This window comes from Lissotriton vulgaris, chromosome 5, assembly GCF_964263255.1.
Source record: "Lissotriton vulgaris chromosome 5, aLisVul1.2, whole genome shotgun sequence".
NCBI lineage: Eukaryota > Metazoa > Chordata > Amphibia > Caudata > Salamandridae > Lissotriton > Lissotriton vulgaris.
Genome location: NC_141693.1, coordinates 554,865,105 through 554,883,311, shown reverse-complemented (window position 1 = coordinate 554,883,311; position 18,207 = coordinate 554,865,105). Strand labels below are relative to the sequence as shown.

Here is an 18,207-nt window from a genome sequence, read left to right as displayed (position 1 = left end):
GTAGAAGTTCTGAATTATAGAAGTCTTTGGATTCTCCATTTCTGGTAATACGAAAGCCATACTTGATGTCCAACTGACGTAATTGAGGTCACATGGAGAGAAATGACTTTCGTCGTTGATTCATCTCCTTAGAAAAATCAGCTGCCATTTGGATATTATGACCCTTATAGAAAAAGGAGCTGCAGTCAATAATTGTCGGGTTTGCTCATGAAGAAGAAAACAGGTAATATTTGGCCTCGGACGCACTGTATGGTCTGAGCGTGGAGGGCCAATTCTGTGAGCCCGTTGGATTTCAAGAGGTGGAGTGAAGGAGATGCCAGTCATTATTGGAAGGATATCACAAAGAAATATTGTTGTGGTTTGACTTTCAATATTTTCTGGGAATCCAAAGAAGCGGATGTTATGTCTCCTACTGCGATCTTTTAAGTCAATGAGTTTGCTGTGCAGAAAGAGAAGATCTTGGTCTTTGTTCTGGACTGAATTAAGGCGACCTTCCATCATCAATATTTTAGAGTCAAGACTTTGAATTCTGGAATGAAAGGTTGTGAGGTCTGCTCTGGTTGATTTGGTTTCTTCAGCCAGGGATGTAATTGTGATATCCATACCCTCCAATCGGCGATATACCCCAGAGATTTCGTGCAGTATACAATGCATGGTGTCCGTTAATGCTGGTTCACTATGAGAAGGCGAAGCTTGAGGCAAGTTCATTGAAGATGACATATTTCCTTTCGTTGGCATAGTAGTGGATTGTTTCAAAACTTCTGTAAAGAGTGGTTGTTTAGGGATTTTGCTTCAATTTTTATTATTAGACATTTGTTCGTTGCGCTTCATCGACTCTTTACAGTAATGAATTGATGTTGTAGCGTGATGTGAAGCAATTATAAAATAGTCTCACAATTGATCACTAGAGGAAGAGATGAACAATGCTATATGTATAGCAGCAGCATAAACTAAGTTTGTCATATATAGCTTATGCGAAGACAGGAAGAAAATTTCATGAAAAATATGTGCTGAGGAGAAATGAAGATGTAACACCACTAGAGAGTTAGATAATATTCTCCCCCTCCTCTATGAACAGGCATATAAATAATAGCACTTGCGAGAACATTTCAATGTATTAATAGTGTGAATACAGCAGAAAGAAGAGTCATTTATGTAGATTATAAAGAGGGTTAGCACTCCATGTTGCATCAGTTTGGTGATGGAAAAGGCTGTGGCATTGAGGAGACGTTATCCATGGAAGAACAAGGCACAAATGCGTAGAATGTTGAAAGAATGCGTAGCAACAACTGTGACGATGGTGAGGAGAAACAGCTGACAAGACGCACTTATAACGAGAAGAACAGAACCTTAACTATATTGGAGCTTGTGCAATAATGACTGCATCATGCGAGGGATTCACTGAGAATTTGAGGGGATAAAACGCTTTTCCTGACTGAAAAATGTGTGGTAAAGGCGCTATGACGACATTATAGGGAGAACTGGCCCTGTCATAAATAAAGGCACACTCCCATCAATGCCAATCAGTCGGCGCTGTTTAAAGCTTCAAAACATGTTTCCTCAAGCAGGACGCCTGGAGAGTGTGCATTTTCAGGCGAGAGCAGGAGGCGCGGCTAGGACGGGATAACGCTTGTGTTCTCTGTCAGCTGAGGAGGCGCGGCTTCTTGAAGAGCGTGAGGCAGCTTAAAGATACACGTCTGGCAAGGCGCTCTGAGAAGGCAACACTGTTACTGTGAAATGTCCTGAAAACAGGCAGACGACATCCCCACACCTTCTGTCTGCAGCTGGGTGAGAGAAGAAGGCTCCAGAGACGGTAAGAGCTGAGAGAAGTCCGGTAGGGGTCCATCCCTCGGCGGAGCTCACTCGTCAGGCGGCCATCTCCCTGCGTGGCCAGACCACGCCCCCACCCATTGACTTTTGGTGCATTTCTGCCTTCCAAATGAAAGACAATGTGTAAAAAAGTAGACATTTTGAAAAATGACCTATAAGTCTCATGCTAGTATCACTCACAATTAAGGAAATCTGCATATATCCACTGTTTCTAAACTTTATATTTTGTTCCAATTTCGGAAATACATAGGTGTCTTTCATACTGATTTTTCCATGTATATATTTTCCCAAATGAATTGCTGTATACCCGGAACATAATGAAAAACCATTGCAAGACGCTGCTCAGTTATGGCTCTGGGTTCGTTGGGTTCTTGGTGAACCTACAAGTCCTACATATCCCCACAACCAGAAAGGTCGAGAGGATGTAATGGTATATTGCTTTCAAACAGTTGTCCCAATTAGAAGTCGTCACAGGTGAAAACGTTGGCACAAATGGCTGTTTTTTTCAACTAATTTTCAATTTTTTCCTATATTTAACTGTTAGTTTCCATGAAGAAACCTTGAAGGATCTGCACAAATGACCCCTTGCTGAATTCAGAATTTTGTCTACTTTTCTGAAATTTGTGTAGCTTTCCAGGATTCATTATTGCTTTCACATCCATTTCTACCATTAACTGGAAGGAGGTTGAAAGCACAAAAAATAGCAAAAATAGGCTATGTCCCAGAAAAATGCCAAAACTGAGTAAAAAGGTTTGGTTTTGTGACAAAAGTCTACTTCTCCCTGAAAGCTGGGAAACAGCCCCATTTTTGATAGCATTTGCAGGGAAAAAAACAGACACTTTCATCTGGAACCCTTTATCCCATTTTTCCAAAGAAAAAAAAAAGCAGCATTTTGGCTAATTTCTGGGTCCCCTCCAGGGGAATCCACAAACTCTGGGTTCCTTTAGAATCCCCATGATGTTGGGAAAAAAGGACCCAAATTTGGAGTGGATACCTTATGTGGTCAAAAAGTTACAGGGGCCTAAGCGCGAAGAGGTTAAATATGGAAAAACAAAGAAAATAGGTTTTCTTCTGGACGATTTTCATTGCTGTCAATCACGTGTAATAGGTCAGTAGCTGTGTAGACTGACCGGAAGGGGAGCTATGAAAGGAAAAAAGATCAGCTAATGAAGCTTAAATATCTGCAGCAGAACAGCTGTTCTACAATACAAATGGTTTCAGGTGACCATATTGTACTGTAAATGGCAAAAACTCATTGGGCAGCTTCATTTTCTGCACTAAGCACAAACTAAATATATATAATTACAGATAAAATTAGCAAAAAAGAAATATTGATAAATACAGACAGAAGTGTTAAAAACTAAATTATAAGTCGTTAGCCCTAGAAATAATGTTAAATGAAGTTAAATTATTTAAAATGGTTAAAAATATAAATCAATGTAAATGAATGTTAAACAAATTATAATTGGCACATAGTTATTATTTAATTATAAAATATTATAATGACCCCTTTTGAATTTGAAAAATAATGTAACATTTAACTTTATAAAAATACATTGATTTTGATTATTCTTTACATCACATTTAACAAGTATGAATGGCTTTCAAAAAAACATTTTTTTTTCTTTACGTGGGAATTCTTTTTTAATTAGCACTGTAGATCACTAGTCAATTGAAGGCATGTGAAATCAAGAACCTTTTATGGCGCTGAGTTATGTGGTTCATGGGATCTCAACTGTTTCAGATTCCTTCAAACAACTTTATTTTATTGTTTGACAAAAAAAAATCACATAACTGGCAGCAGGGTATCACTTTGTAGTCCCAACAGTTCAACAGTAGGTATGACACCCCTGCAACTACCCGTCAAAGGCAGTAGGTCAATTGTAAAAATAATCCCAGCTTTGTACCAACCAATATTTTACCCCCCCCCCCCCCAACCTTCAGGTATCATTCTTACGTCTTTTTTGTGGTAACTATTTGGGAAGGTGTTCTCTCCTTCCATCCCACAATCACTCTGTGATTTGGCAATCAAAAAGCTACAGCGCTCTCAGCTTGAATGAATAGTCTCTCAATTGGGCTAAAGATGTTTAAGTAGTGACAAGAGGACTTGTCTACGGGTTGAGCTGCTCAGTGACCACTTCCTTTTTTGACGTTGAAGTCTTTTTTAAATTCATTGACAGCTTTAATATGCCCCCCCATCAAAAACATGTCCCTTAGGGTCATCCACTCCCCCTGCTTACAGGCAGCGATGCACTCTCCCTTCAGAGCTGAAAAAAACAATGTGGTAAAAATGGATTTGGGTGTACAGAGAAGGGAAAATGATAAGCCCTTTCTTTATTGCTATTCTATCCCAAATTTTCAACTGGATTTTAGTAATGTTGTATATGTATACATTTTGAGGTTGGAATCTTTCTGCCACCAGGGAACGTCCCTTCCTCGTTAGTTCGCAACCTATATGAAGCCATCTTTTCTCTGACTCACATACTGACCATGCCATAGTGCACAATAGTGCACAGGAAAGGGGTATTCTAGTATTTCAACACATCAGGGCAGACAACCCCCGATCCCCCCACTCGTATGGAGCTAGTAACACTTTCCTGTTTCTTCTAGCTTATCTTCCCACCTAAATAACTTTGAAGATGAGTCAGTTCAGTGCTTTAATTTCTGATTTTAGAATGGGAGTTGAGATTGATTAAAAATGTAGAACAGGGGCCTTCACCTTCACTTAGATAATGTGGCATAACCATGACATGTTGTATGCTGTATTTGTCAGATCCATTGCTAATTGGGAACTCATTGCAGTTTTCACCCATCCACCCTTCTAAGAATCTTCATTTCTATGTAATTGGTGCAATTTTCTTTTTTTCACAATAAAATGTTATTCTCAACAGCCAAAATATGCCTGTAAAGCCCATATGCCATAGCAGCAAAATATACATAGTACAAATGTTGATGTCAACATTTTGTAGCCAAATATGCAAACAATAATAATATGCATAAAACACATTACAATCAACTGAAGTGTCATACATCCATTGTGTAATATAATGAATGTCAAGTCAACACAAGAATGCAGAGTTAAAACATTGATATAATGTACACCCCACCTTGTATCAGCTGTAATTAATGTAATTCCATCCAGCGTACGGTCTGGAGTAGGTTCCAAGTAGATCCCCCGGTAGTCTGTCCATCCCTTCCATGTTTTGGGATGTTTCCGAGGACAGCCCGTGCAGCAAATATAGGTATCCCCAATACAAAAGTCTAGACCCTTCTTCCAAGCCCCAAGAGAGGGCCCTCACAATGTCTCACTTCGCAAGTGTGAGGCCCAGTAGCAGTAAGTGGCATTTATAGATATTTCCCCAATGTCATCAGTTATATGCAGAAGGGTTAATCTGGTGAATGAGGAATGTCCCAGCCCAAAACCCGCGACATGTATGTGATAACCCCATGCCAGAATCCCGAAAGTGATGTGCATAACCATACGGTAAGGATGAGGGTACCCTCGGCCGGTCGGCACCACAAGCAGAGCGGAGAAGAAATGAGCCCCAGCCCCCAGAGCCGATATCTCGTATAGTACACCCGGTGCAGGTACTTGAACTGACTGTATCGTAACTGAGTCGTTAAGGCGGCACCTTGTGAAGATGCCAGCGCCTCAGTCCAGTCCTCATCATCCAAAGGGCCCAGACCTGTCTGCGAGGCTTCCTGTGTTTTAGACAGGGTCTTGCGGCTATTTTTGACAAGTATGCAGTAGATTGTGGTGATCTTCTGTTCCCCTAGTTCTCCCATGAATACTCTAGCCTCAAGAGGAATAAAGTTGGCTATGGTCTCCTCGAGTGCAAGATAAGAAGAGAAGGCATGGCGGAATTGAAGATATTTGTAGAATTGTGATCGAGGCATCGCATAATCTTGCTGTAATTCCTGAAAGGACTTCAGGGTCTGACCATGAAGGACATTCCCCACTGTGGAGATTTCTATAGCCTCCCATCCTGAGAAGCCAGGAAGGGCAGCAAGCTGCGGCATCAGGCCGTTATGCCAAAGAGGGGCCTCTTTTGTTATTCTGCCCCACCATCCCAGCTGCTGGAGTGTGCGTTTCCAGAGTTGAAAGACCGTGGCAGTCGCCGGAGGCAATGCCCTCAGGGTCGGGCCAGGATAGAGGACAGTATGTAGGGGTGTGGTACCCATTAGCCACCCTCGACAACATATGCGGGGTCCGACCTATAGCAGTACCACCAATCATTTAAGATGAGAAGATATGATGCCGCATAGTATGCCGGAACATCCGGTGTCGCCAACCCGCCGCAATAGGTTGATTGAAAACATGTCTTCAGTGCCACTCGAGCCAAGCCTCCACCCCAAAGAAAATGCCAGAGAGTAGAGTTCAGTTGCGTGAACCAACTAGGTGGTATCAAGTATGGGTGATTTTGGAGTTGATATAGTAAACGGGGTAGGGAGACCATCTTGAAAATGGCAGACCTACCGAATAAAGAAAGCGTAGATGAGACCAGTTGCGAGTCTGCTCCTTGATTTGCACCCACAGTGGGGCTAGGTTTCTTTCCCATGACAGGGGTTGCAAAGCGGCCAAAAAGACCCAGAGATACTTAAAACCATCTTGTACCACCCTAACCTCATCAGACCATGGGCCCATAGGGCCTGCATTACTCATAGACCACAGGTAGGATTTACAGGGGTTCATATATAAAGCCCAGATGTATAGTCAAAAATCTCCATGATCCTGAGGAGTTTGGGTCCCGATCGGTCCGGTTGGTTGCGTGAATTCCCTACACTACTACTTGGAAACATTTAAGCACACTTAAATTGTGACGTAGCACTTAGCTCTGTTTCTCTCTAGTGTGGACTAGATAAATTCCGGATTTCCATTTTGTTTGTATTGATTGTAAATCCAGAGTCTCTCAAATTTGTCCAGGACCCAAGGAGAACCCAGGCTCTGAGAAGGAAAGAAGTAAAATTGTCTGCAAAGAGACAGATCTCATTTGCTCGGTCTCCAAAATGTATTCCCTCTATCTCAAGGGTAGATCAAAGGTGAGCTGCTGTCAGTTCTGTTATCAGGGTGAGGAGGATTGGGGACTCGAAGCATTGGTGCCTGGTAACCTCCTTTGGACATTCATTCCTTCTTAGCATGAACCATTAGCCCTAATCTGTGCCCGTGGAGCTCGAGCTGAGATCCAACTTTTCATTTTTAGGCCTAGAAGACTCCTCACCCACAACTTATTGTGGCATGCTTTATCATCTGTGTCCTTAAACTTGCTACAATAAGATGTTGGTGAGGTGTCTCTCCAACATGTTTTGGATCCCCTCCTGCTATATTGATTAAGGAGAACTGAAACACAAAGAATATTGGTGTAGATTAACTTTTCCCACTCGAGCACCATTTGTGATGTCATTTATTATATAGGAGGATGTGCTTGGGTGTTGATCTTCTTCCTCTCTAGTTAATGATTATAATATTGTGGGACTAACATCAGTGACATCCAAAATTGCAGTGAAGAGGCTACTCAGTCAAAATTGAGGTGAAAACGGTAATCAGCAGGGCAAACACGGTGCTTGCTAATTCTTTATAAAAGGTGGACGTGAGCCTTTTCAGGCCAGGAGCCTTGTTGGGGCACCAGCTCTTCATGGCAGAGTTCCGCTTGTGCCTCAATTGGTTTGTCTATATCCTCCCTCCGATGGCAAGGTCATCACCACTTTGTTCTATTATTCTGAAACCTCATCATTATTTCCATCCACTTTGGTGTATAGATCCTAGGGTCTGTTCAAGGATATAAATCTTTCCATTTTCCTCTGTCATGAGGCTGCTATTTATGGTCTTATGTTTTGCAACAACGGCCTGAGCCTCAATACCAGAAGCCTAGTGGCCTTGTTTCCCTTTTCATAAAAAACAGTGGCTTTAAGCGTATGGTTAGATATTTTCCATTTATTCTTGTAGTCTGAAGTTGACCCGTCATGAACATACATTTCTGGTGGGCTCTTGTTTATTTCTTTTACCGCTTTCATCTAGTTCCTTCGTAAGTTGGGTCTCCAATAGGTTTACCGTCCTCCTGGCACATCCCATCAGAATCAGAACTAAACTATAAGTGGTGCCTTGAATGCTTCTTAGCTGGTGTTAAACAGGGGTATAGCTACCAATAGTGCACCAGGTGCAGTGGTGCTGGAGCCCAAAGTATTTAGTGGCCTACTGCTCACAAATTATATTTTTACTACCAGAGAAGGTTATGTGAAGGTCACATTTTCATTGCTTGCATTACAGACATAACCCTTGTTAAACCCCTTATACAGGAGTGTTTGAGGGTACATTTCCACATAACAGTTTTGGATCCCTTGCCTCAGTTATGTCCTGTTACCAGGTCCTAGAGAAATCTAGTGTGTAATCGTCTCCTACCATTAAAGTTATATCTTTCTCTTCCCCGATTCTTTCTGGGATTGATACCAAATAGGTGTAGCCACCTTATATAACCTGGAGAGGAAAAGGTAATCAGTCCTCATGTTTGATCTGTGAACATCTGATTAGAAGGAGTATTCTCTCTCCATTGGGTGGAGGAAGCAACACACACCAGTAAGACCCTGATCTTTAGTAAGTGCCTTAATTCTTTTAAGCATTGCCATGGTACTCGGTGTGAAGTGCTCATTCTATAGTATTTGGCCCCACACTACATCTCACCTCTAAAGTCTACTTTCCCCTACAATTTACCTACCTGGTTCTGGATCACTGCTTCTAGAAATTTGTCTGCATACACCTAGAGCCCGATGTAGGTAAATCTATATTTACCACTTCATAAATACCGAATCATACCGATTCGGTATTTATGAAGTGGTAAATTAGAAGGGGGGGGGATGTAGGTATTTCAGATTCGGTAAATACCGAATCTGTAAGATTCGGTATTTACCGATTCTGTAAATACCGAATCGGTATCCCCCATTGATTCCTATGGGCCTTGAAGCCCATAGGAATCAATGGGCATTACCGATTCGGTATTTACCGAATCGGTAAATACCGATTCCAGCAAGGGTGCAGGGGGTGTCACTTTGACACCCTCTAGCACCCCCAATACTGGCTTGTGTGCCATGTGGCACACAGACATGCCCTAAGGGCATGTCTGTCTGTCACATGGCATAGGTGTGCATGCACACATGTGCATGCACACCTGGATTCGGTATTTTAACACCCAATTAGATTGGGTGTTAAAATACCGAATCTGAAAGGCCTGTGGGACTCAGAAGAGTCCCACCTACATCTGGAAGATACCGAATCGGTAAAAATACCGATTCGGTATTTTACAGATTCAGCCGAATATGCCGAATAGGTAAATACTGGCCCCCTACATCTCAAAGTGCCAAATACCGGTCGGAAACGGCCGATTTCGGCCGTTTCCGACCGGAATTTGCCACCTACATCGGGCCCTTAGTCAATTGCGCTAAGTTTTACCTCCAAGTCTTTCTTGCAAGAAAAATTGCTACATCCCTACAGTCTTTAATTACACACTGCATCCACCTGCAAGGATATCTGTCTGACTGTATTGAAAAAAGGAGCCATGATTTCTGTCTGTCCCGTATTTCAATAATGTGCTCTCCTCAGTGCGGACACAAACTGTGAGAGTTTTTGCAGAGTTTGTGCCTGCACTGAGATTACCATTTTTCTAAATCAAGTGCACTGTCAGATCTATGTCAGGCACATATAATTTAGGGTGATCTATTAGACAAACAAGGATAAAGTGTCTGATGTGTAATTCAGGACTAGGGTTTTTGTTTTTAAGGACAAGCCCATTATTGCCTTTGGCCTTCACCAGTGAAGCTTTAACATTCTTTCTGCCCCACCAGGGTCTGGAGCTACAATATTACAGCAATCCCGTATACAATTAGAAGAGATTTGAATTCCTTTGGATGTGGTTTTGCCATGTGGGCTGGAAGAGATGGGATAAACCTTTTTGTTCTGCCTCCCCGCGTAGCAATAGGACTATCTGGTGCTCGATGGTAGGACCCGATGCCAAGCCATGCCAAACCCCCACACCATTGCTCTTTTTAACACCAATCCCTAGCTTCTAGTAGACTTTCTGCCCTAGGGACAGGACACTCCATTGCAAGGATGGGCAAGCCTCTCACCCCATCCTGTTTCTGACTTTTTTCCTGATGGTGTTGTGGGCGTTTTGACCTTGTCCTCCACCGAGATGGGTATATAGGAGGTAAATTCCCCTTTCCGGCACCAGACAGCATTTCTGCCCCCTAGGGGGAGCACTTTCTGCGTCACCGTATGTTGGGATGGGAATGGCCCATGCATGGTGTACAAACATGCTCCCCTGCTCTAAGAGCGCAAGTTTATGTGCATCTGGAATCCTGACTTATATTTAAGTCCTAGCATCACAGAATGGAATAGAAACACATCGACTCAAACTGGAGGGGCAGCATTGTAGTCCTTCAAGTACATATCTTTTAAACACTTAATAGAGAGGGATTGATCATGTTCCTCAAGTTAAATCCACTGCCCTGTACATTTTTATCTCTGTTCCTTCGTCCACTTCTGACGTCCGGCACACACCTACTATACTTCTCTAAAAACTCCAGGGAAGCCCACTGTGTGTAACCGGCTGTCACCACAGTGAGGAGGGCCCTGACGATGAAGCATATCACCTTGGTGAGTGAGTGCCTTTGCCCTTTTTAGAGAAGACTCTTATAGTTGAGTCTTTCTAATTTGCTGTCTGAACCCTAAGTAAGTGGGGTCCCAGTATCCAGGATTGTGTCATAGGTATTGCAGTGATATGCAAGGTTATATTCTGACACATTGCATGCAGTCGTTTCATTCCCTACCCCACAATCTCCTTTGTAGCAAATTGTTTTCTAAAATATCTGCGGTTGGTAGGTCTCCCTGGGTACATGCTGACTCAAATACTACAATTAATAATAATGGTTCTGTCAATGACTCATCATCCACGAGTATTTGAAGAGTGAACGGACGACGGTCTGCGGATGGTATGAATAAATTGGAGAATATTCGTCTTGCTCTGCCTCCTGTATAAATAAATTACTACAGAGGTAAAGAAGAGCACACACGCTGTCTGAGTCGGCTGACCGACAGTAGGATATAGAAAGTGGCCAGGACTCCGAGTGGCGCAGGTTCGCAAGAGGCTGTCCTATATATATATATATATATATATATATATATACAGTCCTGATGAAGACCCGCCCTTGATGCGTTAAATCACCGCATCCTTTCCAGGGTCGAAACGTCAACGCATCTCTTTTGTTTTTGAACCAACTATTCAAGATCTTTTAGGAATCAACATCGAACCATTACACCTATTAGATGATTGTATATATAGTTGTCTTCATCAATGAGAACATGAAATAACAAATTGAACTGTTGTTTTTATTGTGTATCAATTGGTTGCATAAAATGTATATGCAAGACTATATTTTAAGTAGGTTTTAGGGACAGCTATTGTTATATTATATGTTTCAATTCAAAACATGAAAGTATTTGAGTGAAATTTGCTTTCTTTTTAGCTTTTGGTCAGTGTGTTTTGATTGTGTGTGCCATAAACTGCGCTACCTTTGTATCATGTTCATGGACAAAGTTAACAAATGATACCAGTGAAATACCAAAGCAATAGGTATTAGTCACCGACAGAACCATTATTATTAATTCTATTACCCGCCCAGGTTCTGAGGGTTATAGGGTTACCCCATTACATTTAATGGACTCAAATACTACAGCAACCAACATCTACAGAAAGATTGAAATTCCAATAAAAGATCTTGCTTTCTAAAAGTTTCATTTTTAGGCCTTTCCTGTCACAGGTAATACGCTCACCCTCAAACAGCTTGTATTTTTTATTGTTAGAAGTGTTGGAATGCTGGGTAGTAGTTCTGCTTCAGGTCCCTGAACTCGAACTCTCAGAAACATACAGAAAATCTATGATTTTTGCCAACGTTTGATGCTTGAAGGGCATTCTGGGTACAAAAAAGAGGCGGGTCTGTGTGAGACATAGCAATCTGAAACTCCCTAGACTTCTTGTTTTCAGAAATGCCTGGGGTTGGTAGATTTCTCAATGTCACTGTCGACTCTGGGCTCAAATACCTCAGCAACCCACATCACTGATAAAGAAAAATTTCCAAAGAAAAATCTTATACAGCTTTTCCTGTTGCAGAGGACGGTCCTCCCTCACAAATTGGGAACCCTTTTTTTTTAGAGACGTTTGGCGTTCTAGAATAATTAAACATTTGTTATCTGTTGCAATGCTTTCCATTTAAGTCTTCCAAATGTAAGTCAGTGTGCAAGAAAGAACTCGTGCAAAGTTCCATCTGAATCACATGATTTTATGGGCTACCCCACATTCTGAATTGTACAAATAAACACTATTCATAAACCCAGATTCCTGAGCACATTCGAAATCTGCATAGTTTTTGTTCATACACGTTTCATCATCAGATCTTATCTTATGAAGTGAGGCATGGTCATTACTCAATAAAAATCAATTTTAAACAGCACCTCGATTGATAGCTCAGATAGAGAGCTGTGTGTTTTTGGACAACTAACAAATACTATATTCTGCTGCACATAGAAGAGTCTGATGGACCTAACCGTATATTCGCTTGATTGTCCATTAGGGCAACAAAATAACTGATGAAAACATTGTCAACTATTTCAGTTTTTTCCTTCTTCCTTTCATTACTTTTTGATTTTACAATTAGTGTCTTGGGGAAAACTGTGATCGATCTGTACCAGTAACCCCTTCTACTTGTACCACTTTCTGGCTCCCCCCTTTGTTTACACCTCTTTTCTCCACAAATTGTAGGTAATATATGTAGAAACTTCAAAAATAGAATTTGACTACCACTTAAAAAATTGCGAAATCTATGGTAAAAAAATGTTTTTGTTCCTCAAAGCTGGGAGGATGGCAATCTTAGCACAGGAAACCTTTTGTTAATGCAGGGAAAACACGCTTTCTTGCAGATACAATTTTCCCATGTCTTTTGTAAAAAACACACATTTTCCTACTAACTCACCCAAATATCAACAAGCATTAGAAATGCAATCGGGCTCGGATTTATTTGAGTTTGAGCTAATGGCATTGTAAATGCCAATGTCTTTTTGCCATGTGTTATGGAGTGTGTGCATGTGGTGTGTAGTGGAAGTATCTTGGTTGAATTGTAATTTTACCAATGGTGGCATGCTGTGCTTTATATGAATGTGTTTAAAAGTAAAGTGTACCATACTGCGATTGCTTGGTGGAAAAGTGCACTGCCGGCTGGAGGTGTGTGTGCCTGGTGGAAGGGTGCACTGACGGCTGGTGGGTGTGTGCTTGGTAAAAGCGTGCACAGATGGATGATGGTTGTTGGTGTTTGTGCATGGTGAAAGCATTCATTGACGGCTGGGGGTGTGTTGTTGTGTGTGTTGTTTTCTGTGTGCTGGTGAGTGTGTGGTGGTGAGTCTGTGGGGGTGAGCCTGGGGAGTGAGTGTGGTGGTGAGTGTGTTGTGTTGAGTGGTGACAAGTGTGTGGTGTTGAGAGACTGAGGTGTATGGTTTGTGTGTGCGTTATGTGTGTGTGGTGTATGTGTGTGGGGTGTTTTCTGCACACTCACACACTGCCCCTACACATTCACACACTGCTCACCTGCACACTCCCAATGTCACCCTGCATAGTCACACACTGTTTACCCTGCACACTCATTCTGCACACTCACACAATGTGCACCCTGACACACTGTCTCTGCAGTCACTCTGCACTCACTGTCACTCTGCACTCACTGTCACTCACTGTCACTCTGCACTCACTGTCACTCTGCACTCACTGTCACTCTGCACTCACTGTCACTCTGCTGTCACTCTGCACTCACTGTCACTCTGCACTCACTGTCACTCCACTCACTGTCACTCTGCACTCACTGTCACTCTGCACTCACTCTGCACTCACTCTACAGTCACTCTGCACTCACTGTCACTCTGCACTCACTGCCACTCTGCACTCACTGCCACTCTGCACTCACTGCCACTCTGCACTCACTGTCACTCTGCACTCACTGTCACTCTGCACTCACTGTCACCCTGCACTCACTGTCACCCTGCACTCACTGTCACTCTGCACTCACTGTCACTCTGCACTCACTGTCACTCTGCACTCACTCTGCACTCACTCTGCACTCACTCTGCACTCACTCTGCACTCACTCTGCACTCACTGTCAGTCTGCACTCACTCTACAGTCACTCTGCACTCACTGTCAGTCTGCACTCACTGTCAGTCTGCACTCACTGCCACTCTGCACTCACTGCCACTCTGCACTCACTGCCACTCTGCACTCACTGCCACTCTGCACTCACTGCCACTCAGCACTCTCAAACTGCACTCTAAAAATGCACTCTCAATCTGCACTCTCAATCTGCACTCTGCACTCTCAAACTGCACTCTCAAACTGCAATCTGCACTCTGCACCCTGATTCTGCACTCTGATTCTGCACTCTCAAACTGCACTCTCAATCTGCACTCTCAATCTGCACTCTCAAACTGCACTCTCAAACTGCACTCACAACTCTCATGCTGCACTCTGAAACTGCACTCTCAACTCTCAAACTGCACTCTCAACTCTCAAACTGCACTCTCAACTCTCAAACTACACTCTCAACTCTCAAACTGCACTCTCAACTCTCAATGTGCACTCTCAACGTGCACTCTCAACTCTCAATCTGCAATCTGCACTCTCAAACAGCACTCTCAAACTGCACTCTCAAACTGCACTCTGCACTCTCAAACTGCACTCAAACTGCACTCTCAAACTGCTCTCAAACTGCACTTTTACTTGTACCAGAGGACTCGTTTACCATAGCTTTCTAGGGCTTACAAATAAAGGGTATTTTTCCCATCACATGCAAAGCGAACATTACGATATTTGTAATAACACTACAACATGGCAAGAATGTAAATCTGCTGAAACGTCATCATGTCGTGTACATGTTTCAATTCCCCTACTGTGTGTGTTCCTTCTCTCGAAGCGATTTCAAATATAATCAAACAAGGGTCAGGGGCTTAGTCGGGGAAGGTCGCCACAAATCTATGTAGGTCTGCAACTCCTTAATATGTTTAGCTGATTCATTGCTGTCTGCATCAATACCACGCCTGGGCAGCAGCAAATGGCTACACGGCTGCATTAACTGAGGGCAACTAGGCACACGTGTTAAAACACCCACACGCCTCCCCTTTAGCAGCCGACAACAGACATCATCCTTTAACTCTACAAAAGTTACCAGTCGGTACCAAACCAGAATAACCGAGAAACGCATTCAAAATAGCCATTTTCAAGAAAACAAAAACATGGCTTACCACTGGCAACTTGTGTAAGATACCTCGCACCTAGTAACAACCAGCGACCACTAAAAAGAAAGGTTTGCGCCGCGGATGCTGCAGTGTGGTGAAGGTGGGCTGGGTGTGTGCAGGCTGGACATTTCAACTACACCCGCTGGCCTCTCATTTTTCCCGAGGCACACTCATTCGACATTTTTTCGGCCCCTTCATACTGTGCTCTGACTCTTTGAAGCAAGTTTGGCAGTTTAATCAGGCCTCCTGTCAGCAAACCCGCTTATCAGGACAGTGTGACTGAACAAGGCTGCTCCTATCTCTTCCCCCCAAGCGTGAATGCCCATTCCCTGGCGGCTGCTGCAGGGCGCCCTTTCCATGATCACTGTGAGGCCCTCTCTGCCTCGCCTTCTCCACTAATGGCAAGGAAAACAGCTTCGTAATCGCTCCCTATTCGCACCTCTCTTCAGCCGAACAAAGGATACAGAAAAGCTCCACCAAACTATGCTACAACTAGGGGTGAATCAGCTACTCTTTGCACGGTACAAGAAAGTGAACAATTATTTCGGATGGCCGCTCGCAGTACAACACTGAACATTGGCGTTTTCTTTTCTTCATTGGCGCTGTTACAAACCCTCTGCTTTTTCCCTGCCACGGACGCTGGGACCCTGTGAGCTTGTCGAGTTATCGAAATACGAGGAGTTCCCTGACTACGAGGATAATTAGCGGCAGCCCGGGACTGGAGCAGCTGCGCGCTGAGCGCTGCTGAATGGTGAACGCGCCCGGCCATCTGGATTCACTTACGGAGGCACCCTGACAGCTCCTAATTATAATTAATGTACTTCTTTGCGCGAGCACGAACGAAATATGCCCAAAATGGCGGAACAAAACTACATTTACCCTATCACTTCAAGCCTATTAAAACGACAACACAACGAACACGAATCACTGGCCAGATGACAGAACACGCAAAGGAATGTGTGGAATTTGTCTCGGCCAAAGCCCTAGGAGATACTTCTTTTTTTTCTTCTTTAACATTAGTTCTCGAAACTCCTCCCACTTTCAGTGGGGAGGAGTCCGAGCCCTAAAAAGGTTCTCTGCAATGGGGGCTTTTATGGACGGGCATGTGGGGAATCCGCTTCACTTAAGGATTGCCATGCTAGTTGTCAAATTGAGATATTACTAGCTGACCTCAGCTGGTGAATGCCTGTAGCATATCCAAAGCAACTTCCAGCTTCTGGTTGAGCCTTTGCATGTGTGCTTTAATGTCTGCCATGCCTTTGTTTAAATCTGCAATCACTTTCCCTAGGGTTTTGGCTAAGGATTTCTCAAAGTCCTGCCTCAGATCTGCCAGACATGCCTTTAAGTCCTCCTTGTTGAAGGCAACAGGGCTTTTTTTTTTTTTTTTTTTTTTTGGTTCGTAAGAGTTTTATTGATAAACGCCAACAATACACAGCATTATGCCTACAACCCTGAGGCCGGCTGCTATCCGTTATTTCTGTCCTTATATATGTGTTATACAGCTATTCAGCCGACAACCTTCGGTCCGGCAGCAAGTGAATCAGGACGGCAATTCAAACCACATCAGCATGTTTTGCAAAAATCGTATAATCTCTTACTTTTGGATTTTTCCAAACATAACTCAACTTTTGACTCAATAGCATTATAGACGTCATCTCACATCCCACTTAGTTGTGTGGAACGTCCACTTGCGGCCATTCTATGCGCATACAATCAGTATCCCTTCTCTGAGTGTCTCCCCCACGTACCAGTCTGTTTATTGTAATGGTTACCCGTAAATCGGTCTCACCTCGGTATCTGTTCTCAATTCCTATCTCTTATCCCTCCTCCTCCTCATCTTCTGAACTTTCTATGTATTCTTCTGATAGAGGGTCACATATGTCTCCCCGGTAACTATTCCATGGTAACCACACCTTATTCCACTTGCGCGGGTTAGCTCTTGTTTCATATACCGCCTTTCAGTCACCATGATCATATCCATGTTCCTGCACCACTGGGCCAGAGTCAGAGTCTCCACCGCCCCCCACTTTTGCGCTATATCTCGTTTTGCGGCCATAAACCCCACAATGGCCCATAATTGACCCTCACGTGTCAGATCACTAGGGCCCCATACATTTAGCAAGCATATATGGGGGTCAGGTACTAGTGTTGTTTCTAGCGTTTGAGATATGGTGCGCTTTACCTGTCGCCAGTAACTTGTGACAATTAGGCACTCCCAGAGTGTATGTAAAAATGTGCCTTCCTCACCACAGCACCTTAGACAATATGGATGGTCTTCCTTTTGTAATTTGTGTAGCGTGACTCTCGTGAAGTATATTCGATGCAAAATCTTAAGTTGCACTAGCCTAAACCTTGCCGAAATGCCCGCCTCTCTCGGGGACGCCAGAGCAGCATTCCATCCCATCTCATCCATGTCTCCCAATTCTGTCTCCCATTTCTCCCGCAGCTTATCCAATGGGTCCGGTAGGTTATTCGACAGTTTGCGGTATGTAAGGGAGGTGGCGCTAGTCTGCATATAGTCAGTGAGCAGGTGGTCCTCCAGCGATGAGGATTCAGGGACCCTGGTTCCTGCTGGTATCGCTGCAATTAGTGCATGCCTGATTTGAACATATCGGTATGTTTCGTTGGGACCCAGGTTATAGTTCTGCTGTAGTTGTGAAAATGGGACCACCCCTTCTTTTGACCACATGTCTCCCACTGTGGAGATTCTTATATTGTCCCATTGGGTGAATCCTTTGGTGTGCCTCAAATGACCCAGCGCCTTAGTATCCCACAAATATGTCAGGTTCGTAATGACTCCCCCCCCCCCCCACTAGTGGGCAGTCACTGGGAAGAGTCGGAGAGGGACCTCTCAGCTCATAAATCACTGATTTCGTCCAGTTGATCTTATAGCCAGACGCCTGTCCGTGTGTTTCGCACAGCGCGAGGAGTTCTGGGATACCCTTCTCTGGGTCCGTCAAATAGATCAACATGTCGTCAGCATAAAGGGAAACTCTATCTTCCCAGTTAACCCCCCATTGAATCCCCCTTAGTAGCGGGGTAGTTCTAAGGACTGTG

General features: G+C 43.5%; 1 protein-coding gene across 2 annotated transcripts in view; it reads left to right on the top strand.

The window, feature by feature from the left end:
• SHLD2 (shieldin complex subunit 2) overlaps positions 1–18,207 on the top strand; it is a 1,133,281-nt gene that overhangs the window by 312,293 nt on the left and 802,781 nt on the right. The gene's annotated exons all lie outside the window — the stretch shown is intronic.